Source organism: Pleurodeles waltl, chromosome 10, assembly GCF_031143425.1.
Source record: "Pleurodeles waltl isolate 20211129_DDA chromosome 10, aPleWal1.hap1.20221129, whole genome shotgun sequence".
Lineage (NCBI taxonomy): Eukaryota > Metazoa > Chordata > Amphibia > Caudata > Salamandridae > Pleurodeles > Pleurodeles waltl.
In genome coordinates this window covers 404,654,232-404,679,326 of record NC_090449.1, presented here as the reverse complement: position 1 = coordinate 404,679,326, position 25,095 = coordinate 404,654,232, and the positions used below count along the sequence as shown (strand labels likewise).

The 25,095-nt window shown below is 49.3% G+C and overlaps 1 protein-coding gene across 4 annotated transcripts in view; it reads right to left on the bottom strand.

Moving 5' to 3' along the window:
• The window catches only part of LOC138261570 (cyclin-dependent kinase-like 4), a 1,634,859-nt gene extending 1,610,671 nt beyond the window's left edge, over nt 1-24,188 (bottom strand). Inside the window, exon 1 of one of the 4 annotated variants that reach the window (XM_069210650.1) lies at nt 23,908-24,188. The gene's annotated coding sequence lies outside the window, so the exon portion shown is untranslated. The remainder of the gene's footprint in view (nt 1-23,907) is intronic. The other 3 variants (XM_069210649.1, XM_069210648.1, XM_069210646.1) reach the window with 3 other exon arrangements.
• Between the last annotated feature and the right edge of the window lie 907 nt (nt 24,189-25,095).

Below are 25,095 nucleotides of genomic sequence, written 5' to 3'. Positions count from 1 at the left end.
GGTCAGCAGTCCTTCTTCTTTCTTCAGGTTGCAAGAATCTGATTTCCTGGGATCTGGGGAGCCATTAAATACTGAATTTAGGGGTGTGTTTAGGTCTGGGAGGGCAGTAGCCAATGGCTATTGTCATTGAGGGTGGCTACACCCTCTTTGTGCCTCCTCCCTGTGGGGAGGGAGGCACATCGCTAATCCTTAGGAGCTGTCCTGACTGGTGGGTGACTCCTCCTTGTTTTTCTCATTATCTCCTCCAGCCTTGCCGCCAAAAGTGGGGGCAGTGGCCGGAGGCCTTTGAGGCTCACCGCCAGGTGTTACAGTTCCTGCAGGGGGAGGTGAGAAGCACCTCCACCCAGTACAGGCTTTGTTCCTGGCCACAGAGTGACAAAGGCACTCTCCCCATGTGGCCAGCAACATGTCTGGTGTGTGGCAGGCTGGCAGGAAATAGTCAGCCTACACTAGAAGTCAGGCATGTTTTCAGGTGGCATCTCTAAGATGCCCTCTGGGTGTATTTTTACAATAAATTGCACACTGGCATCAGTGTGCATTTATTGTGCGGAGAAGTTTGATACCAAACTTCCCAGTTTTCAGTGTAGCCATTATGGAACTGTGGAGTTCGTGTTTGACAAACTCCCAGACCATATACTCTTATGGCTACCCTGCACTTACAATGTCTAAGGTTTTGCTTAGACACTGTAGGGGCGTAGTGCTCATGCACATATGCCCTCACCTGTGGTATAGTGCACCCTGCCTTAGGGCTGTAAGGCCTGCTAGAGGGGTGACTTACCTATGCCACAGGCAGTGTGAGGTTGGCATGGCACTCTGAGGGGAGTGCCATGTCGACTTAGTCATTTTCTCCCCACCAGCACACACAAGCTGTGAGGCAGTGTGTATGTGCTGAGTGAGGGGTCCCTATGGTGGCATAAGACATGCTGCAGCCCTTAGAAACCTTCCCTGGCATCAGGGCCCTTGGTACCAGGGGTACCAGTTAGAAGGAACTTACCTGAGAGCCAGCGTTGTGCCAATTGTGGAGACACAAGTACAGTTTAGGGAAAGAACACTGGTGCTGGGGCCTGCTTAGGAGGGTCCCAGCACACTTTCAAATCATAACTTAGCATCGGCAAAGGCAAAAAGTTAGGGGGTAAACATGCCAAGGAGGCATTTCCTTACATCTGCCTTCCTGGAATTGAGCTGCTCTAGCCCCAGGAGAGCAGAAGACTGTCTGTGAGGTGGCAGCAGCTGGGGCTGCACTGGAAACCTCAGAGAGCTGGTTTGGCAGTACTGGGGGTCCATGGTGGAGCACCCAGGATGAATGGGATTGCCCCCCCAATACCAGAATCAGACTGGGGTACAAATCCTCAATCTTAGACACCTCACATGGCCATATTCAGGGTTACCATTGTGAAGCTACATATATGTATTGACATATATGCAGTGCACACTTATAATGGTGTCCCTGCACTCATGAAGTCCGGGAAATTGGTCCTGGACAACGTGGGGCACCTCTGCTAGTGCAGGGGTGCCCTCACACACAGTAACTTTGCACCTAGCCTTCAGGAACTGAAAGTTAGACATATAGGTGACTTATAAGTTACCTGGTGCAGTGAAAATGACTGTGAAATAGTGCTTGCATCATTTCACTCAGGCTGCAATGGCAGTCCTGAAGGAGTGTTTGTATGAGCTCCTTATGGGTGGCAAAAGAAATGCTACAGCCCATAAGGATATCCTGGAACCCCCAATGCCCCGGGTACCTAGGTACCATATAAGAGGGACTCCTAAGGGAGGTCCAGTATGCCAATTTGGAGTGGAATACTGGGTTACCAGTATGTAAGTTCAAATTTGGAATCATAGAGAGTATAAGCACTGGAGTTCTGGTTAGCAGGACTCCAGTGACACAGTCAAGCATACTGACAAAACAGTAAAACATACTGGCATGTAGGCCACAAACTATGAGCACTGGGGTTCTGACTAGCAGGATCCCAGTGAGACAGTAAGAACACACTGGCAAACACTAACAAACAGGCCAAAAATGGCGGTACCCATGCTAGAAAGAGGCTACTTTCTCACAGTAACACAGCACAAAAAATAGTATAGAGGCAATACTCCCATAGGAGGTAAGTAATACACAAGATATATACACTAGTTGTCAGTAATAGGCATAAGAATAGTTAAAAAAGTGCAAACAGTGTAAAACACAATGGAGAATAGTGGCCCTAGGGGGAGCATAAACCATACACCAAAAGGATGGAATGCGAAAGTTGGAACACCACCTAGGTAATTGGAATGTGTAGAGGGGCGCTGGGGGTACTAGGTAAGCACAACGGTAAGTATCACAACAGCCCCAAGTGACCAGGAAAGCAGGAATAAATCACTAGAATTTCCTTAAAACACCCACTTAGAAGAAAAGAAGAGAACTGCAAAACCCAGAGATGCCTGCAAGAAACCAACAGTGTATACCTGAACGGGAAGACCTGTGGAAAGAGGGGACCAAGTCCAGAAAACTTGCGGTTGGTGGATAGTGGTGCTGTTGGGGACCAGCAAGGTGCAGGAGGATTCAATCCAGGAGGGGAAGTCGGAGGGAGCCCTCAGCGAAGCAGAGAGCCCACAGAAGCACAGGCAGCACTCATAGGGGTCCCATAGGATGGGGACACAGAAGTTGCAAAAGGAGCCCACACAGCACTATGAAAAGGAGTCCCACATCACAGAGAGCCACTCAGGGAGCTGTGCGTCACAGTAAGTAGTGCTGGGGGCTGGAGCTACAGGAAGACTGAAGACCCCTAGGAAGAAGTGCAACAAGCCTTGGCAGCTGCAAAAGACGAGGTACACGGGGGTACTGCTCTTCGTGGGAAGACAAGGGCTTACCTTCACCCAAGGTGGACAGCTGGTAGAGAGGACCAACAGGACCACTTCAGACCACTACCCATGATGCAGGATCCACGCAGCACAGCAAGAGAGGGGATCCACCCAACCGGTCGTCGTTGCTGTTAGTGCCTGCAGATGTAGGGGAATGACTCCTTCACTCCAAGAGAGATTCCTTCTTCTTTCCTGTGCAGACTGAAGAAGGGCTGTCCTCAGAGGATGTACGACTTAGTAAATGTTGCAGGAGCTGGAGGGAGCCGTGGAAACAATGTTGCAGGCGATGTCTTCATCTTTGTCGGGTCCTGGAGATTCCAGATGCAGTTTCTTCTGGTCGGAAGTCGAAGTAAGCGATGCAGATGAATCATGCTGGAATCTTGCAAGCCTAATCTGAAGAACCACCCAAAAGAGAGACCCTAAATAGCCCTGAAAGGGGGATTGGTCACCTAGCTGGGTGACCACCTATCAAGAGGGGGCTCTGACATCACCTGCCTGACCTGGCCCCTCTCATGCTGCCAGAGTTCCCTGCCAACCTTGGATCCAAGATGGCAAAACCCAGGGACCCTCTGGAGGAGCTCTGGGCACCACTCCAGGGGTGCTGATGGACAGGGGAGTGGTCACTCCCCTTTCCATTGCCCACTTTTGCTCCAGAGCAGGGACTGGAGGTCCCTGAACCGATGTAGACTGGTTTATGCACAGAGGGCACCAAATGAGCCCTTCAAAGCATACCAGTGGCTTTGGGAGGCTACCCCTCCCAAGCCAGTAACACCTATTTCCAAAGGGAGAGTGTGTAACACCCCTCTCCCAAAGGAAATCCTTTGTTCTGCCTTCCTGGGCTTGAGCTGTTCAAGCAACAGGAGGGCAGAAGCCTCTCTGTGAGGTGGCAGCAGCTGGGACTGCCTCGAAAACCTCAAAAGTCTGTCCTTTAAGGATCCCCCGGAGTGCATGGAATCATACAACCAATACTTGCAAACGTATTGGGATATGATTCTAAAATGTTTGATACCAAACATGCCTAGGTTCGGGTTACCATTATGTAGCTAGACAAAGGTAGTGACCTATGTCCGGTACACGCATAAAATGGCGTCCCCGCACTCACAAAGTCCAGGAAAATGGGTCGGGAGTTTATGGGGGCACCTCTGCTAGTGCAGGGGTGCCCTCACACACAGGTACCTGCACCCTGCCCTCTGGGCTGAGAGGGCCGACCATAGGGGTGACTTATAGTGACCTGGTGCAGTGACCTATAGTCAAAACAGGTGCATTCACCCTGTTCACGCAGACTGCAATGGCAGACCTGCAGTATCCTTTGCATGGGCTCCCTATGGGTGGCAAAATAACGTCTGCAGCCCATAGGGATCCCCTGGAACCACAATGCCCTGGGTACCTGGGTACCATATACTAGGGGCTTACATGGGGAAAAAGTATGCCAAATTGTGGGATGAAAAAGAGTTTTGGGAGAGAGAGCATAATCACTGGGGTCCTGGTTAGCAGGAACCCAGTGAACAAATTCAAACACACTGACATCAGGCAGAAAAGGGGGTAGCCATGCCAAGAAAGAGAGTACTTTCCTACACACACACCCAAATGTTTGTGCTTATGCTGCAGGTTTTTCAACTCTGAGGTGCACTGGCTGACCAGGCCCAGAAGCATGTGCTCTGACCCCTCAAATTGATGTGTAAATAGCTAATATCTGATTGGCATATTTAACTTACCTATACCTCCCTGATCTATGATACAAAGGATACTCATGGCTGGTAAGTTCAGTGTAACTAGGAGACTGAAGCACTTAATTGTGTCACCACTGCAGTGACAGTGAAAACAAGGATCTAGGTCTGCCACTGCAGCCTAGTCAGGCAGTTTTTAAACTGCCAATCCGACATTGCAAAATAAAGCCTTTTGCCAAGTCGAAACCTTCTTTTTAAATATTTATGTCATTCCTACAGAAGGAAGGCCTTAGTAGCCCACAAGGCAGGGTACTAAATATTAAAAAGAAGGACAGGTTCCTTTTACGTTTTACATGTCCTGGCTGTGAAAACTTGAAACTAATATTTGCAATGTAGCAAAGCAGATAGGCCTATTGGTTAACATCGGGTTAGGTTAGCCCAACTGCTAAGAGCTAGCGTTAGAGTGGGACTACCAAATATAGTACTTCTAGGTATCAAATTAATTGTTACATTAAATCTGACAATGCTGAAGTTGGATTTAAAGTAAAATTTAATACAAAAGGTGACTTTAGAAAATCACTGCTTTCTTGCCCCAAAGTTCTAGTAGCCATTTCTAATTCACTACAGCAGTGGTTGCCAACCTTTTTTAATTCTGTGGACCCCCACTTTATCATTACTGGAACACAGGGGCCCCCACTGAATCATTATTGCAATCCGAGGACCCCCCCCACTGAGTCATTACTGAAAGCCGGGACCTAATCTGTTAATATTATTTAATTTTCTAAGCAGTTGCGGAACCCCTGAGGAGGCTTCGTGGACCCCCAGGGGTCCTCGGACCACAGGTTGGGAACCACTGCACTACAGCATATGTCATCCAGGTCACCTTGCTGCTCTCCTCCCAGGAGGTATAAATAGCTCTCAGGAAAAGGGAACAAAATATCTGCTGAAGGGAGGAGGTGTGACCTCCTCTTGACAGGATGGCCAGAGGGCAGTGGCCACAGATTCGCCCAGCTTCAGCGAGTCTTCCGCCTCTTTTAGGCAAATACAAGCCACAGTTTAGCATTGTTAGTTAGTTTTTAGCCACTCCTTTGTGTAGGTAGACAGACCGGCTTCTCCTTCTGAGGCAAGACTCATTGTAGAGCCAGTTTTCCACAACGGGCGGCTCATTATACTGGACACACTTCAGGAATGTGCTCACAGCTCTGACAAAGGAAAGAAGGATCCTGACATTTTGTATTTGGGCAAAAAGATGCACTGGAGAGTTGTTTAGTGCCAACTCCACAGGAAGTAATGTAATAGTGGGAAGGCTTGCCCTGTTGAAATTTTTCCCCCATTGATTAGGGAGTCCTTCCCACTCACAAACTCGAAACCGGCATAAAAGTGGCACCCTTGGCTACCAGTATCAGAACATTGCTGAACTTGGAAAGAACAAAAACAGGAGAAGAGCTGCACCTGCTGAACCTATGGAACTCAGAAAAGAAGGCTGCATCAAGAAACACTGCACCCGCTGAACCAAGACACGACTTCAGAAACAGAAGGGCTTCTTCTGCTGTTGCACCCATAGCAAGAGACCCCCAAGGGCTGCACATCTGCTACCACTTGTGCCAAGGACCAGTGAGTGGACTTCAATGGTTAGTTGGCTAGTCTACTGTTAAGCTACAGGGACACGAAAGCTAAAGACACTCTGCAACTGCACAGTGACCAGCTGACCAGTTCCCACTGGACTTGACCTGGACTCTGTTAGTGTAGCAAATGAGATTGAGTCCGAGTTCCAAAGAAGAGACTTCCAGGTCCTGGACCCTTGGCTGGTGTTCACTTTCTTCCCTCAGAATTGCAACTTGGGAGCGTAAAGTAAAAAATATTGGCCCTCATTACAACCCTGGCAGTAAATCCCACTTTCCGCCGTGCAGAAGACTGCCAACATACCGATGCGGCCACGGAATTCCGCTACAGGTATTACGACCCACAGCTCGGAATCCACCACAATACAGACACCCACACAAGTCCGCCACACCAAAGGTCAGTGATAAACTGGCGATACCAAAACTGACACCGTCACGCCAAAAGGAATACGCCCACAGTATCACAACCCACGAATCAACGCAGCGGTCTTTCAACCGCGGTATTCCATTGGGGGTACACACCGCCGCCCTCAAAATACACACACATTTACAAAACCCAACCACATTTAACAATTCGAAATACACACACCTAATACACATACACACACCACACCCACTCATCCATTCCAATATAAAGCACACACCCACATCACCCACAAACCCTTACTACCAAAAGTTTGAAAGAAGGCCAGAAAGAGAGAGACTACCTAAAACAACACCAGCTTCCACAGACACACAACACCATCACGTATACAACATCCACGCACCTCAAACAATACACACAAACACATCCCCTCACACATCACAACAGACACCACCTCACACATCACCCACTCCACATCATGGCACCTCAAAGACACCCCAGGTTCTCTGAGGAGGAGCTCAGGGTCATGGTGGAGGAAATCGTCCGGGTAGAGCCACAGCTATTCGGATCACAGGTGCAGCAGACATCCATTGCAAGGAAGATGGGGCTTTGGCGCAGAATTGTCGACAGGGTTAACGCAGTGGGGCAGCATCCAAGAACACAGGATGACATCAGGAAGAGGAGGAACGACATACGGGGGAAAGTAGGTTCTGTGGTATCCAGATACCAGATTGCTGTACAGAGGACTGGCAGTGGACCCCCACCTCCTCCCCCATAACTAACAACATGGGAGGAGCAAGTCTTGGCAATTATGCATCCTGAGGGCCTCCCAGGAGTAGCAGGAGGACTGGTCTCTGGTAAGACATATCTTTACTACTTTACCCCCCACACCCCACCTACATGCCATCATATACCCCCACCCTTACTCTCACACCCATCACCCCAACAACCCAGATACCCCACTAACACAACCCACACATCCCAAAACCAAACCCTGCATGTAACACCAATGCATGGAAACCCATCACCAAAGCATGTCCAGTACAGAGACTCACTCATGCCCCCAAATCACCACACCAATCACACAAGGGCCACGGAAATAATGCAAGCACAGGAGTAGAGGGTCACTCACCCATTGCACAAGATGGCACACACAAATACAATAACTATGCATTTACACCGCAACAGAACCCATACCCAACGTCACCGGACAGGAGGTGCCAGACATATCCAGTCCACCCACAGAAGAGACCCACAGTGATGACAGCAGCTCTGCACGCCTGGATTAAGATGACCAGCCCGGCCCATCAGGGACCTCGGGCCAGTCAGTTCCCCTGACACAGTCACAAACCACCACAGAGCCTCCCCCCTCAAAAAACACCAGCACAGCACCCACCCAGCGGGCCCATCCCTCTGTCCCCACGACACGTCAGTCAGCAATGTGTCTACCATTACAGGCAACACAGGAAACCCCATTAACACAGGACGATCAGGGACCTGGGGGCAGTGGCAGTGGGCACACGGTTCAGGGGACAGAGGAACAGGATAACAGGGAAGCTGGGTGGACTGCTGTGCGACAGGCGGAGGACAAGCCCAGCGAACCCACTCTCCACGAGGCACTCTCCAACATCATGGCAGATTACCACCATTCCCAGGAGACCATGGTCACAGTACTGGCCAAGTTTCAGGAGACCCAGCGGCTGCAGGAGGAACACTACCTGGGAATCAGGGAGGACTTGAAGTCCATCAACACCACCCTGGTCGCCATTGCAGGGGTGCTGGCAGACCTTCTCAACACCAGGAGGGACACAATGGCACACCAACGGGCCCCTGACACTAGCCTGGGCGATGAACAGCCTTCCACCTCCGCCGGCACTAGTGGACAGGAGGCACTGCCACAGGAACAAAAGGACACCAGCACCCCACCCCCTGCAGATGGAGAACCACCCCGCAAACGGTCCCTGAGATCCAGGAACAAGACAGAGAACATTGCCAAGACCCCGCCAGGAAATAAGACCGCCCCTGAGTGTCACCCTTCTGTCCCACTATGTCACCCTGTCCATCCTTAAACTGCCATTGCTCCACTTCCTATGCCCCTTTGGACAATGCACCTGTGAAAAAAATAGACTGGATTCTGCCATGGACATACCTCTACCATCACCCCAGCCCATTTTAAAACCCCCTCAACTTATTTGCACAGGAATAAACACACTTCAATCACAAAACAATCTGGAGTCAGTCTCTGCTTTCACTAATGTATAATTGCAACATCTCTTAAATATAGCAATGTCAATGTACTTGTGCACATACCAATGTTACACAGCTGTAGGCTAGCAGTAAACATAGCAGAGGGCACAAAGTGGGACCCAGATCTGTGAAATGGAAGGTCGAAGTGACAGATCAGTGTGCATACACTGAGTGAAAATGACAGACTTATGCTAGCTCCAACAATAGTATGAGATGTGGGAAGCAGTGACATCTTCTTACCTGTGTCTCACTGGATGTATTGCATGATGATGATGTTTTGGTTGTCGATATCCTCTTCTTCTGCCTCCTCTTCTTCACTGTCCACAGGCTCCACAGCTGCCACAAGACCACCATCTGGCCGATCCTCCTGCAGAAAATGCACCTGGCGTCGCAAAGCCAGGTTGTGCAACATACAGCAGGCCACGATTATCTGGCACACCTTCTTCGGTGAGTAGTATAGGGAACCACCTGTCAGATGGTGGCACCAGAATCTGGCCTTCAGGAGGCCGAAGGTGCGTTCGATTATCCTCCTAGTTTGCCCATGTGCCTCATTGTAGCGTTCCTCTGCCCTTGTCCTGGGATTCCTCACTGGGGTCAGTAGCCATGACAGGTTGGGGTAGCCAGAGTCACCTGCAAATGTCGAGGGACAACTGTTAGACATACTCCAAACATTAGGGAATCCCCATACCCAGGCACCTATGTCAACTGTATTGGGACCTTGGCCTGACCTATTAGCCACACACGGTGCCTCAGGAGTTGCCCCATCACATAAGGGATGCTGCTATTTCTCAAAATGTAAGCGTCATGCACAGAGCCAGGATACTTCGCAATGACATGGGAGATGTACTGGTCTGCCAAACACACCATCTGCACATTCATCAAATGGTAGCTCTTCCGGTTTCTGTACACCTGTTCATTCCTGCGGGGGGGAACAAATGCCACATGTGTACCATCAATGGCACCAATGATGTTGGGGATATGTCCCAGGGCACAGAAGTCACCTTTCACTGTGGGCAAATCCTCCACCTGAGGAAAAATGATGTAGCTGCGCATGTGTTTCAGCAGGGCAGACAACACTCTGGACAACACGTTAGAGAACATTGGCTGGGACATCCCTGATGCCATGGCCACTGTTGTTTGAAAAGACCCACTGGCCAGGAAATGGAGTACAGACAGGACCTGCACTAGAGGGGGTATCCCTGTGGGATGGCGGATAGCTGACATCAGGTCTGGCTCCAACTGGGCACACAGTTCCAGGATTGTTGCACGATCAAATCTGTATGTGATTATGATGCATCTCTCTTCCATTGTCGACAGGTCCACCAGGGGTCTGTACACCGGTGGATGCAGCCATCTCATCACCTGCCCCAGCAGAAGTGCCCAATGGAGGAGAACAGCGAGCAGAGAGTCATCCAACACTGAGGTATCACAATGTGTTTTTTGCAGAAACTTTATTAATCTGCAATGTCCCGGTATCTGTATGTATTCCCGGCCCAGATAGGTGTGATGCAGTTATTATCCATCCCATGTGGCCCCCTGAAATGGCGGCTGCCTGACCTGTAATGTGGGAAAAGGGCATATGAGGTAACTGCCCTGGCGTTTTACACTGTTGCGGTGGGCGGTCGAAGACCGCGGCGAAATTCTGCATTGGTTAACATTGGGCCCTATGGGCCCCAGGAGCCAATGACGATGTACGCCGGCGGTGATGGTACACACCGCCGTGGACGTGATCGCCATTTTCTGTCTGTGCACTCACTTGATACCTGACCTTCAACAGGAGAGAACCTACACTGCAAGTGCTGCTGAGACCTGTGTCTAGAAGCGACGATGGCTACAGTGTCTGGGGAAAGGGCCCCTGCCTTCACTTTGGAGCGGTTGGAGAAACTAGTGGAAGGGGTCCTCCCCAGTACACGCAACTGTACGGTCCTCCAGACAAACAGGTGAATGCACTGTGACCATGCTGCATGGGCAATGCCTGATTTGAGTGGTGTGGTTGGAAGATACATGGGGGGGCTGAGGCCTGCATGTGCGGATGCTGAATGTATGTCAGTCAGGGCATGGGAGGGAATTGGTGGGCAATGAGTAGGACGGTCCGGACGGGTGAGTAATTTCCTTTCCCCCTGTACCATTCTTGTAGGTCAGCGCCAACCAGAAGAAGGGTATTTGGCGTGCCATCGCCAAGGACGTCCAGACCCTCGGGGTCTACCACAGATGGAGCACCCACTGCCGTAAAAGATGGGAGGACCTGCGCCGCTGGAGCAAGAAAACGGCGGAGGCCCAGCTGGGGATGGCCTCCCAACATGGAAGGGGTGCCCGTCGCACCATGACCCCCCTGATATCCTGGATCCTGGCGGTGGCGTATCCAGAGTTGGATGGGCGCTTGAGGGCATCACAGCAGCCACAAGGGGGTGAGTACACTCTCATTCAGCTGACTCTGCGCGCATAACGAGGTGTCTGGTTGGGGGAGGTGGGCAGTGGGTTCCCCTAGGCCAGGGCGAACTTGGTAGGCAAGGTCCCTTGTGGGGCAGGCTATGTGGCAACCCAACCCCACTAGTGGTAAGAGCCATCTACACCTAGTTAGGCTCCTGTGACTTCCAGGTGTGCAGCAATTGGGCTTAGGCCTCGTACCCCATGGTCAGGTTAAAGTTCTAGGAACTGTTAGTGCATGGCGTAGTGCAGAGACCTGCTCCATGTGTGTTGTGTCCGCCAACGGTAGTGGTGTTGCATGCACTGAACATGTTTTTCTTCTCTCTCCCCCCCCCCTTTTTGTGGTCTCCCTGTTCTTGTGTGCAATAGCATCATCAGGCGGAGGAGCATTGGCACCGGAGCAGGAGGGAGCTGCAACCTACTAGGCCCTGGAGGGTGAAGCAACGGAGTCTGAAGCCACCAGTGGAACGGAGGGCAAGGGGAGCTCCACGGCTGGGACAGGAGCAGACACCAGTGACAGCGACTCCTCCTCTGATGGGAGCTCCCTTGCGGTGGCGGGCACCTCTGTGCCACTGCATCAACAGGTACAGCTGCCACCCCCCCTACCAGCACCGCCCTCCCAGCAGCCCCTCAGCATGTGTCCCGTGCCCTCTCACCCATGAGGGTGGGCATCTCCTTCGCCCCAGGCACCTCAGGCCCTGCCCCAGTCAGCCCTGCTGCCCTCAGTGAGGAGGCTATTGACCTCCTGAGATCCCTCACTGTTGGGCAATATACCATTTCGAATGCCATCCAGGGTGTTGAGAGGCATTTGCAACAAACAAATGCATACCTGGAGGGCATTCATTCTGGGCAGGAGGCCCAACAGAGAGCATTTCAGGCTCTGGCCTCAGCACTGATGGCAGCCATTGTCCCTGTGTCCAGCCTCCCCCCTCCAACTTCCTCCACCCAGACCTAATCCCCTGTACCTCAGCCTATCCCAAGCACACCATCAGACCAGCATGCACACATATCAGCAGACAAGAGTGGCTCAGGCAAACATAAGCACCACACATCCCACAGGCACTCACACAAGCACCATCCCCATGCAGACACCGCAACATCCACAGCCTCCACTGTGTCCCCCTCCTCCACGTCCTCCTCCTCCCTCCCTGTCTCGTCTCCACTCACACCTGCATGCACTACATCCTCAGCCACTACCTCCATCACCAGAACGCCCATCACCACACACCGCTCACGTGCAATCACCAGCCCCACTACCATTCACACATCCCCTGTGTCCTCTCCCAGTGTGTCTGTGAGCCCTCCTCCCAAAGTACACAAACGCAGGCACACACCCACCCAACAGCCATCCACCTCACAACAGCCTCCGGCCCATGCACCTTCACCCAAATTCAGCAGACGTACACCTCCTACAACCACTACCTCTTCCTCCACTACCAAACCCCCTCCATCTTCCCGTCCCAGTGTGTCTAAAAAACTTTTCCTGGCAACCCTTGACCTCTTCCCTTCGCCTCCCGCCCATTTCCTTCCCCTAGGGCCAGGCTTTCCAGGTCCCAGCCCAGCACCTCGGCCACCAAATCCCCAGGCACAGTGGTGCCAGCAACTGCCGGCTCATCGAGTGCGCCACCCATCAGGGCTGCCAGTGTGCCACGTAGCGAGGGCAAGGACATTCCGCCACCTGCCAAGGTGAAAAAGGTGCCCACATCCCGAGGGAGAAGCCAAAACTACCAGCCACCAAGGGCTCAGCAAAAACAAAAGGGGATAGTGGCAAGACAACGGCGGCACCATCAAAGGTGGGGAAGGGCCAAAAGCAGAAGAGCAGGTCAGGAGAGGGCATGGTGGCCCTGACTGAGGGACCTGTCCACGACCACACCAACCTGTACGGTGGTGAACACCGCGAGCTTCCCCGTCACCTGCACCGCCACCGGCACGTCTACAGCCTCAGCGACAGTCCCCAGCCTCTTCCCCAGTGGGCAGCCGTCCGCGGCTGCAGGAGACGTCCTGCTGTGTCCCTCAGCAGGTGCTGACCCATGCACCTCCGCCAGCACTGCCGCCACAGACACCACCACAAGCATCACCACCGGCCCCGCGACGAACTCGGACAGTGGCACCCCCGCTGACATGGCTACCATCCCCAGTGGTCAGTCGTCTGAGGCTGGAGAAGAGTTCCTGGACCCTGGGCAGTTTCCATGAGGCATGACTTCCATCACTGTTTGCACCTGCAGGTGGAAGGCGAAGCCGCAGCAGTGTGAGGTATGTCGCTGCCTCCATGGTGTATCATGCTACCTGTACCTCGCCAATTTCGTGGCACGCACACCCAGGTGAGGGAATTGTACCGGCCACACTGCAGGATGAAGCACTCTGGGCATCATGCCCTCTCCAGAACCAGTGGAGAATGACATCCACTACCTCAGTCCTTGGCAGGATGAAGCACTCTGGGCACCATGCCCCCTCCAGAACCAGTGGAGAATGGTATCCACTACCTCAGTCCTTGGCAGGATGAAGCACTCTGCGCACAAGGCCCCGTCAAGAACCAGTGGAGAATGACATCAACTACCTCAGTCCTTGGCAGGATGAAGCACTCTGGGCACAAGGCCCCCTCCAGAACCAGTGGAAATGACATGCACTACCTCAGTCCTTGGCAGGATGAAGCACTCTGGGCACAAAGCCCCCTCCAGAACCAGTGGAGAATGACATCCACTTGAGAGACTGTGGCTTTGCACTCCCCAGGATACAGCAGTGGGCAAACCACCCACTGGAGAGACTTGAGAGACTGTGGCTTTGCACTCCCCAGGATAAAGCAGTGGGCAAACCACCCACTTGAGAGACTTGAGACTGTGGCTTTGCACTCCCCAGGATAATGCAGTGCGCACACCACCCACTGGAGAGACTTGAGAGACTGTGGCTTTGCACTCCCCAGGATAATGCAGTGGGCAAACCACCCACTGGAGAGACTAGAGAGACTGTGGCTTTGCACTCCCCAGGATACAGCAATGGGCATGGAGCCCCCTCGTGCAGCAGTGGCGTCGTGCGTTCATCTGGCTGAGGTGCCCCCCTCCCCCTCCCCCTGAGGTGCCTGTATATTTTCGATCTGATGCCCCAGCAGTGTTCTCTCCGTTTCCAGTCAGGTATCTAGAGTGGGCTTCGCCCATGCATTTTGGGCCCAGTGGTCCACAGACAATGATTGGTAAACTATCCGGACTTGTGTAGTTGGTGTACATATTTGTATATACTGAATTTTTAATTTTGACTATCTGATTTTTCATGATTACACTAGTTACAATCATTTCATTTTGTCCTTGCCTTCTTCCAGGGTGTGGGGGGGTGTATATGTAATATTGCTGCATATATTTGTGTGTATGTTGTTGTGGGTGAGGGTGGGGGGTGGGAGTATTGCGTGTTGCATGTGTGTGTGTCACTCTCTTCCCCCCCTCCCCTGTGTTGTAGGTGCAGTACCCACCGTGGTCATTGCCGCCGCCGCCGTTCGTACTCCTGGTAGATGAGAAGATAAACCAACATGGGCAAGACCTGTAACTCGGGCTCCATGGCGTCCTGGTTCCTCGTTGGGAGTTGAGAGGTGAGTGTTTTCCCTTCTGTGTACTGTTTCCGCCGTGCTTTTGATCGTGTTAGTTCCGCCCCAGAAAAGGTGGTGGATAGGCATCTTGAAATACAGTGGGCAGTACTTTGTCCTCCACCTGTCTGTTGGTGGTTACCGCTGCGGTGTTTGTTTCTACCGCTGTGGCGGTCGGAGTGTTAAAGTGGCTGTCTATGTTGGCGGTTTCCACCCATGGTGGCCATCCCATTTTTCCGCCGGCCTGTTGGTGGTATTACCGCCGCTTTAACACCGACTGCCAGGGTTGTAATGAGGGCACAGACTTTCAGGCTCATGGACTACTGCTACTTTCCAGTTTGTAGGCAGCCTCAAACGCAAGTCGAGAATCAAGGCTTTCATCGGACTGCTAAATTTCACCTGTCCATTGAACTCAAACCAAATACAGGCCTCAAGGTGCAGAGGACTCTGTTGATGAGCCCATCATTGAAAAAAAGAATCAGAAAAGAAAAGTGTGAATGTAAAATCTTGACTGGGACCAACTGAGCCCCAACATCCGATCTACGCAGCTTCGCAGTCAGCCTGAAACTTTGACTTTAGCCAGGATCCTCATATTAAAGGCTCATATACTCCTACTAAGAGTGAAACACATTGTTTACTGCACATTTTGTAGTGAATTGCAGTGATTTATTAAAACCTTGCAAAAATCCTATTTCAGATTCACTTTATCAGATTTGTTTTGTTTGGTGTCTACTTCAGGATAAAATATGCACTAATTTTATGAATTGGAGTGGGATTTTTATTGTGTCATCTTTCTTACCTATTGACTGTCTTGGTACTGATAAATGCTTTACACTTGTTTTCCTTTGAGTTAATCTAACTGCTCTGCACCACAGCTACACTATCCAGGACTGAGTTAAGGTTTGATTTTAAGAAAATTAATTGGACCTGACACAGAATAGTGACATAATTATTTACTGAGGTTTCACAACCACCTAAGGTCAGCCAGAGAGGGAAGGCAGCAGTCCCAACCCCCAACCCTCCTGGGACCTCCGAGGCTGAGGTGTGTGTGTGTTTTTATTTTTTTTTATGAATGGTGCGTGCGTGTATGTTTGAATGTTGATGAGTGTTGTGAATGGATGTGCGTGCATGCGTGTGTGAATGAATGAGTGTAAGTGTGCTTCCCGCCCGCCCCCCCTTCCTCCTAAAACTGCCAGCCACCACTGACAGTAGAAGCGAAAATAGAAAAGAACAGGCGGCGAACACGCATGCTGCACTAGGCCTGGCTTGCCGGCCATCTATACCCCAGCCCTGCAAAATAAATTTCAGTTTGCCTCCCAAAGATGGTACGTTCATGTAGTCGTTAATTTTTTGGAGGAGGGTATGTTGTGCCTCAAACAGGCATAGTTTCTCTATGTAGTCTGTGAAGTTTGTGGGAAAGAGTTCACGGAATCCTACCTCAGCAACTTCTTTTATGGCATTGCACGATGCCTGCAAAGATCCAGAATGTGCTCACAAACTTCTAACGAAAACTGAGCAAACAAGGATACATGCTTAGAGACTGTGATCTGGACAGACAGGAATCTGAGCTCAAGTATGTTGGAATCCCTCTTGGAAAGGTAAAAAGATCCCTCATCCACATTTTTGTTGCATGCTTCATCGTCAGGCCTGTCTTTATCCACGACAAAATTTTGGCGGGATGTGCTGTGCCAAGAAAGTGATGGAAGAGTAAAAGTGCACAAAATATTCTTGTGATTCTTTTATAGCAGTGTTCAGGAAGAAAGATCCCCTATCACAGGTGTAGCATGCCTGCAAAGCGCATGTGGCCAACCTTGTGGTGTGTGAATTGTTGTTTGAACTTGAGTTACAGAACACCGGTCTACTGGAAGGTTGGATCTGGGGAAGATACTAAGTTGATGTACTGTTGTGCTTGCTTTGGTAACACAGACTGCCAAGAAGACAAAGGTCTGATCCTGCTAAGCCAGCCAAATTATTATAAGTAAGGCTCTAAGGGCTAAAATGCTGCCCTATTACAGTAGTCAGAATTGGGTCTGACCAGAGGTAGACCATATACTGCATCATGTTGACCCTAAGGCCCTGATTATGACCGTCCGCCAAGGTACCGCCGCCAAATGACCGGACCGCGGCGGCCATTCAGACATTTCCTCTGGGCCGGCGGGCGCTCTCCAAAAGAGCGCCCGCCGGCCCAGAGGAAATGCCCCTGCAACGAGGACGCCGGCTCAGAATTGAGTCGGCGTAGTTGCAGGGGTGCGACGGGTGCAGTTGCACCCGTCGCGTATTTCAGTGTCTGCAAAGCAGACACTGAAATACTTTGCGGGGCCCTCTTACGGGGGCCCCTGCAGTGCCCATGCCATTGGCATGGGCACTGCAGGGGCCCCCAGGGGCCCCGCGGCACCCCCTACCGCCATCCTGTTCATGGCGGGTTTCCCGCCATGAACAGGATGGCGGTAGGGGGTGTCAGAATCCCCATGGCGGCCCCGAGCAGCGGAAAGTCGGCGGGAGACCGCCGACTTTCCGCTTCTGACCGCGGCTGAACCGCCGCGGTCAGAATGCTCGTGGGAGCACCGCCAGCCTGTTGGTGGTGCTCCCGTGGTCGGTGGCCCTGGCGGCCACCGGCCGCCAGGGTCAGAATGACCCCCTAAGTATCTTAACCCTCTAACACATGTTTTATTCAGTCAACATGTTTCAGCCTATAGATGGTGCCTGGGGGACTCCGTGAGATTGGCATACCACGACTCACTTCCAAATGGGTCTATTCCTTTCTTACGGGAAGAACCAAAAGAGTCAAGCTGCCACCCTTCACATCAAAGACCAAGAAACTATGTGGTGTCCCATAGGGATCGTTCTTTAAGCCCATTGTCTTCAACATATACATGACACCGCTCGCCAACATCATTCGATCACAAGACATCACTGTCATCTCCTAATCCGATGACACCGCACTCATCCTCTCCCTCACAGACAGGAGAAACACCACCAGAACCAACTTCACCAGCTGTATGACCATGTTAGCTGACTGAAGCTCAATTCTGACAATACTGAAGTACTGGTCTTTAGCAACACAACCACCCCATGGGATTGCAACTGGTGGCTGTCAGAGCTAAGACCAAAACTCGCACACACAGACCACGAAAGAAATCTAGGGATCATCCTAAATGACAAGCTCAACATGACCGCTCAAGTCAACGCAGTGTGAACCTCCTGCTTCCACATCCATTGCATGCTGAGAAAGCTCTTCAAATGGTTTTCTCAGAACACCTAACGGATGGTCACAAAATAACTCATCACCAGCAGGCAGGACTACAGCAATGCTCTCTATGCCAGAAACTCCAAACAAACTCCTATACAGTCTCTAAACCATCCAGAATACAGCTGCAAGGCTCATACTCGACCTCCCACGCCGCACCCACATCACACTTCACCTCAGGAAGCTTCGCTGGCTCCACATTTATAAGAGTAGCCAATTAAAACTTCTCAAGCACATATACAAAGCCCTACACAAGACCAGAATGCCTGAACAGCCACACACGCTTTCACCAAACCACCAGACACCTATGCTCTGCCCCACTCTCACTTGCACACATGTCCCGCATCTGCAAAAGCAAACCTGGAGGTTACTCATTCTCCTACATCACACACAAGACTTCCTTAACACATCAGAGCCTCCTCCTCCTCACTTATTGAGTTCTACAAGAAGCTGAAGACCTGGCTCTTCAAGCACCTTGGGACCACACACCTTGCCCAAGCGTCTGGATACCCTCTTGTGTGATTTGTGCACTATAAAAATCAACATAACATAGCAAGGGTCAATAGGCTTTCTGCAGAACTGAAAAGATCCCTGTTTTGTCCTACCTCACTGTTAAGATATTCAAGGATATACATGTAGGTGGACAGATGAGCACAAAACACGCACTTGATATTCACTTGTATCATTGATAGACACTTTTATTTCCTTCATCCAGTAAGTGCCTACAGAGAGATGTTCCTTCTGTGGCGCACATTTAGCACTGTGACAATAAGCATAGGGACATGTTGTAGCACTAATCCAGCTGTAATGAGAATTTATAGAAACCCACCCTGTCACCAGAATGCAGTGTTTTATCACTGTTTGCAGTGTATCACCTATCTTAATGGGGTGACAATTCTTAAAATAATGATGGTATTAACTATTTCCAGTATATTTTTCTATACAGGAAATCGAAGTGACTACGTAAATACAAGTGAGTATCAAGTACATTTCTTTTTGCTTGTCCACCACATATGCATCTTTGAATATCTTTACAATAAGGTAACTGGTCAATAGTGTCTACCTCTATAGGCTGAAACATGCTGACTGAATAAATGACGGTAGGATACTATGTCCTACAACCAACTATTTTCCAAAAGTTTTTGGTCTTGTCAGAGTAACCACCAATAAACTACAATTTAGGTTATTCCAGACAATTTTACTCTGCTATTGAATGAACCGATTCAGATCCCTAATATAATATCAAGAGCTCTCAACTCTTCAGTAGAGCAGTCCCAACAAAATAATGTTGTGAATAGAGGTAGGCCTGATGAAGTACGCCACAAAAATATGGGTGAAAGCTATTTTATCTTTCAAAGGAGGATTCTAACCTACACGAAAAGTATAGTATCACAAATTAGTGACTGATCTCAATTTACCTTGTGTGTTAGGGTATCAGGAGTAGGGAGGAAGTATAAGCGAAACTATCTGACCTTTCACTCCTTTGTGTATAAGGGCACAGCTTAGACAATAATGTTAAGGGGGCGAGTCTGAGATTTCCCAAAAAGACATCTGGTGTACCCAACTGAAATAGGTTGGTCTAGGGCCACTGGGTGGGTTAATGAACAGGGTTAGCAACATTAGTTTGAAGTTATATAGAAGAGCAGGGTTAGTCAGCATAGGGTCACAGAACGGGTACAACAAAAACATGAGCAGTGACAACCTCTCTTCACTCATGAACAGGTCCATCATGATAACAGCAGTAAAAGGTTTTTTTCCTTGACAGAAACATTCAGGCACTACCATCAGCAAAACATGTTTCTTATATATAACAGGCCCAGCATGGTCTGCCTCAACAGTTCAAACACCCTTACCTCTTTGATGAGTATGCTGCAGTATGGTTGTGTGGATTAGTAAGTGAATGGAATACTGAATGGGTAAATGGTTAAATGTGGTTGGGTTAGTAGGCATTTGAATGGTTGTATCGCTCTGCGAGTGGATGGAAGACTGAGTGGTAGGATGGTGTAGTGAGTTGGTAGGCAGCTGGAGGATTTAGAGATGCAATGGGTGGCTTATTAATTTATGTTTGGATGAATGTTGAATTTGTATCGCTAAATAGATGGATGAGTAGCTGTCAGTGGACGAAGAATGCATGTTAAAAGTTGATGTCTGTCGACTGATGGGTATTTGTACAAAGGTGAACAATGGTCAGTTTGTATGTTTATGGGTGGATTTACGATCACTTTGTGTATGAGGTCTACATGTATATCAACGGTGTGTGGGTGGATGTATGTGTGAACAGATCATGTGGGTGTGCACAAGTTCAAATAGATTCATGTACCTTAATGCTGCTGCACTTGGAGCTGCTTTGCTTGGCACATGGTGAGCTGTAAAAGAGGGCCTGTGACCTTGCAGGGCACTTTCATCTGTCTACTGGGCAACAAAGCACTGTGAATCATGTAATGGAACAGCACTTACATCTAATACCATTGGGAATTCTGGTAATACAAAATTACTGGGGTGCTGGGTTTTGTTCACTTATGTGTCATACTCGAGTGTTAGAATATTCTTAATGGGACAAACATGATGTCTTTCATATGGAGCTGTGTCTCTGACACTGCTCACTGTAAGACAGAGACATTACAGAAAAGCTGTAAAGCTTGAAGAATAGAATCAAGCCATCTCAGAATGAGATATAGCATGTAGTTGCACTGAAAATAAAGGGGTGACATGAACATTCTAAGATGTGATCCATTTCAGAATGAGATATAACAACTGGTAGCACAGGTAACAAAGGGGTGGCATACACATTTTAGGAAGTGAGCCATCTCAGAATGATGTATAACATGTGGTAGCACTGAAGTAAAATGGTGACATGCAGATTCCACGAAGTGAACCATCTTAGAATGAGGTATAACATGCGTTAGCACTGGTATCAAAGGGGTTGACATGCACAGTCCAAGAAGTGGGCTGTCTCAGAATAAGGTATAACATGCAGTAGCACTAAAAATAAAGACATAACATGAAGAGCTATAAGAACTGCATGCTAAGGAACTGTGAGTTCCAGTATATGTTTTTACTACGATTTTCAGCATGGGGCCTCATAGTGCACAGAACCAAAGACTCAATTTTAACTGCTAGACCACCCCCCCTTCCCCGTGCCAGAGCACCCAACCTAAGGCCTGATAGAGGCATGAATCTCCGACACTATGCGTCCCATCCCAGACAGCTCACGGAAGTGGGATGAATAACAGGAAGGGACCCCAGCACCGGTTATGGCAGGTATCAGGACCCTACTGGCACTGCCAGGTCATGACCTGACTAAGGAAATATTCAGGAGGGTGTTCCTCCCCATACACCACGCCCTTAAGCTACGCCCCTTTGTGAGTAGAATCTAAAAAAGATTCAGCATAATTCCCAGAAGGGTGATATGAAGCTGTAATACATGGGCTTAAAAATTGTCTTTAATTTCCTTATTGCAATGTAGTTCTGATGTCTCTAGTCTTCTGTAATAAAGTAATTATGTATCTGTTCAACTGTAATAACCTATTACATTTTAGTTTAGTTGGGATGTCATAATGCCTCCTGCCAGAAGCCAGTGGGAAAGGCAGGTCAAGGAGCATCATTACAGCTGCAATTTAAACAATGAGAATTGGCTTTCTGTTCTTCTGATCTGTTGTGCTAATATGAACAGTGATCAGCAGAAAGAAAAAATCTTTGACAACCTGTTTATTTTTTGCTTGCCACAGGCATGGCCACTGGAATTCTGCATTTTTCGAATGTGGCCAACCCTCTCCCCTCCTGCTGACACCTAACCCCACACCACACAGGACCTTGGCCGCAGGGCTTGGCAGTGTACCTCATGGGGTTGGCCACAGGGACCCCCCCCCAAGCCACTTCGGGCCCCAAAGATCCTATGGGGCTTTTTTTTAAGTGATAGGAGGCGCACAGTCCTCCTACCCAGGCCACTTTGAGCCTCGAGGAACCATACCCCAGGGCCTTGTTTGTATGCTAAGGAAAGGGGGGCACCCCCCCCTCCCCAAACCACTAAGTGCCCAAGGACCTAATCCCCTGGGGCCTTTTCTTTTTTAGTGGGTGGGGGTGCGTGCCGCCACTTCCCGAGCCTTTTTTTTTAGGTCAAAGCCTAAAGACATCTTGGAGACATTCAGAAAGCTTCCCTGCAAATGCATTCCACCTGTTGCTTACTATTGGCTTTGTAACTCACATTTTCTGCATTTCTATTTGCTGGCTTGATTTGTTTTAGTCTGACCAGCTTCACCTTTTCTCTCCCAAGGAGCGAAGCCTGTTCACACTACCTCTCCTTGTATTCTAAAAGTGCTCCTTTTTGTAAACAGACCTGTAAATTTTGTTCTTATCTTGTCACATTTGCTGTGCATTCAAAGACAGGGGTCAAATGTCAGGCTCTGTTTTCTGAGGGAGCTTCGTGTTTACTTTTCCTTCTCTGACTTCATAATAAGAGGATTTATCTGACAATGTTGCTGGATATTCGCGTATCAACTCCAGTCTACTCTGCACCACTACTCTATGTCACTGCACTCTTTACCACTTTACTCTATGCCATTATACTCTACATCATTCTACACTACACCACTGCACTATACCCTGCACCACTCCACTCTACGCCACTTCATTCTACTCTGAAATAATCTACTCTATGCCACGCTACTCTACTCTGCACCATACCAGTCTATGTTACGGCACCCTACTCCACTCCACTTTAAACCACTCCACTTTAAACCACTGCACTCTACATCACTGCACTCAACTATGCACCACTTTACTCAATGCATGGCACTCTACGCCACTGCACTATACACCAATGTACTTTTACGCCAATAGACTCTAAACAACTGCACTCTACAACACTCTACTCTGCAACACTGCACTCTGTGCCACTGAACTCCATGCCACTCTACTCAGCACTACTGCATTCTATGCCAATTAACTCTATGTCACTCTACTTTTCATCACTATACTGTGCTCCACTGCACTCTGCAGGACACCACTTTACACCACTCCACTCTAAGCCACTCTACACTGCACCACTTTACTCTACTCTGCAATACTGCACTGTACCCTACTCTACTCTATACCACTCCGCTCTGCACCACTGCACTCTACTATGCACCACTCTAATCTACGCCACTGCATTGTACGACGCTGCATTATATGCCACTGAATTCTATGCTGCTGCATTCTACACCACTATACTCCGCAATGCCCTAATCCAATGCATGCGTTATATGCTCCACACAATGTACGCTACACCACTCCACTGTACACTCCTCTCTGCAGTTCCACTCTATGCCACTCCAATACACGCACTCTATGAACTGCTAAGAGGTGCTTGTAGGTAGCTGAGAGCGAGGGTCTGTAGCTCAGGAGGGATCTGCACAAAACAGTTTCAAAAGCAGGGTCCGCTATAGAGATGCAAACAGCCTTGAATGTGTCAGGTTGTAAAGAAATTAGAGGTGTCTCACACACTCCCTTTTTGCCCAGGGACGGAAAATCCGAACCGTCCCTGGGCTGGGAGAAATGAGCAACATTTATGCGGAGCCGGAGATAAAAACGATTATCAAAATGCACATTGCCCATTCAATTAAGTCAGACATTGCCATGCGTATTACACGACCGGTGTTTTTAAACTGAAAAAAAACTGAATATTTGCGTCAGAAAACATAGATACCGCCCTAAATAATAATGCAAAACACGCCCCGTCCCCGCTCCTAAATCGACGTCCAGGTGAGGTAGAGGAGCGGCCAGAGGAACTTTGCTGTACCCTCACTACCCATGGTTGTACACACAGATCTCGAGTATAATCTGCAATTACATGGCTTGCTCATAAAAACGTGTTATCTCGGAGGCGCCGTATAGGAAGAGATAGTACTAGCATTTATTTAATTTCTCTAAGCAATTACCTGTATCCCACTTTCCCAGCCGGAGCCTCCTTCACAAAAAGAATCTCGCGCAGCCTCTGGTATGGTTACTGCCGCTAAGGAGCTCGCGTTCTGAAAGACCCCTTCTTTCTTCCACCTCACTGCAAGTGACAACTTCGACCTTCCCACGTAACTAGGTTTTTCTGCACTAGGAAGATGGCGGCGTTGCTGGGGAAACCGGGCGCCCCCGCACTGGGAGAGCTGGGGTGAGAAGGCCAGTGAGAAATAAGGAAGTAGACACAAGCATCATTTTAACAAGTCGTTTAGGCTGGACTTTGTTTCTAAAGTCAGCAAGACACGTAAACAAACCGGTTTCCATAGCCACAGGCCTGCATGGAGCCAATGGGAGGAGGAGGGCATGTGAGGCTGTAAGCACCCGTTCACCAAAGCCCTGCTCACAACCCTGTCAGTTCCACTCATTCGGCTTCCTTTTTTACTGCTTGCGACAGACGCTATTGTTTTATTTGTATTTTGACATTTTCTTTCATACTCACTTAAATTGTAATTACTAGAATGCAAGCACACACTGGCAAAGCCAATAAGTTTTGGTTGTATTTTAGTCAAAATTAACACACAGTGTTTTGTCATTGTTGGTTAGAAATGCACTCCGTTTATCAGATTATCACATTTCGATTGGCAGTGTATAACTAGCGCAATAAGCAACCATGTTATCACTAGCAAGTATATGCAGCATAGTGTTTTTACGGTCTCTGCTCCTCTTTCAGTCCTAGCAACGAGTACACCCTAAAGGACGCACTTAAGGTCTCACCAATTACCCACTTACACTAGCACATATATTTACTCACTGCGTATCCACTCACACAGCACGCACATGACCTTCACTGATGCACTCACATCAAATACTCATGCATTCAGTCATTGTTACAAGAAGCACACATTCTCATTTCACTTTTGATACACACTCAGTGCACTTACTGACACCAATGCACTCTTGTATCCACTCACTGTATCAACATGCATACACTAGCCCAAACACAACTTTCGCTCATCTTATCACAGCAATGCCGTCACTCACTACAACTCACCCAGCACCCTCATTTATGTACTCATTCACACCAATTAACTCATGCATTCACTCACTGCCTCACCAAGCACCCACTCACACCTACTCATTAAAGACCATCACTCATAGACTCATATAAGGGCACT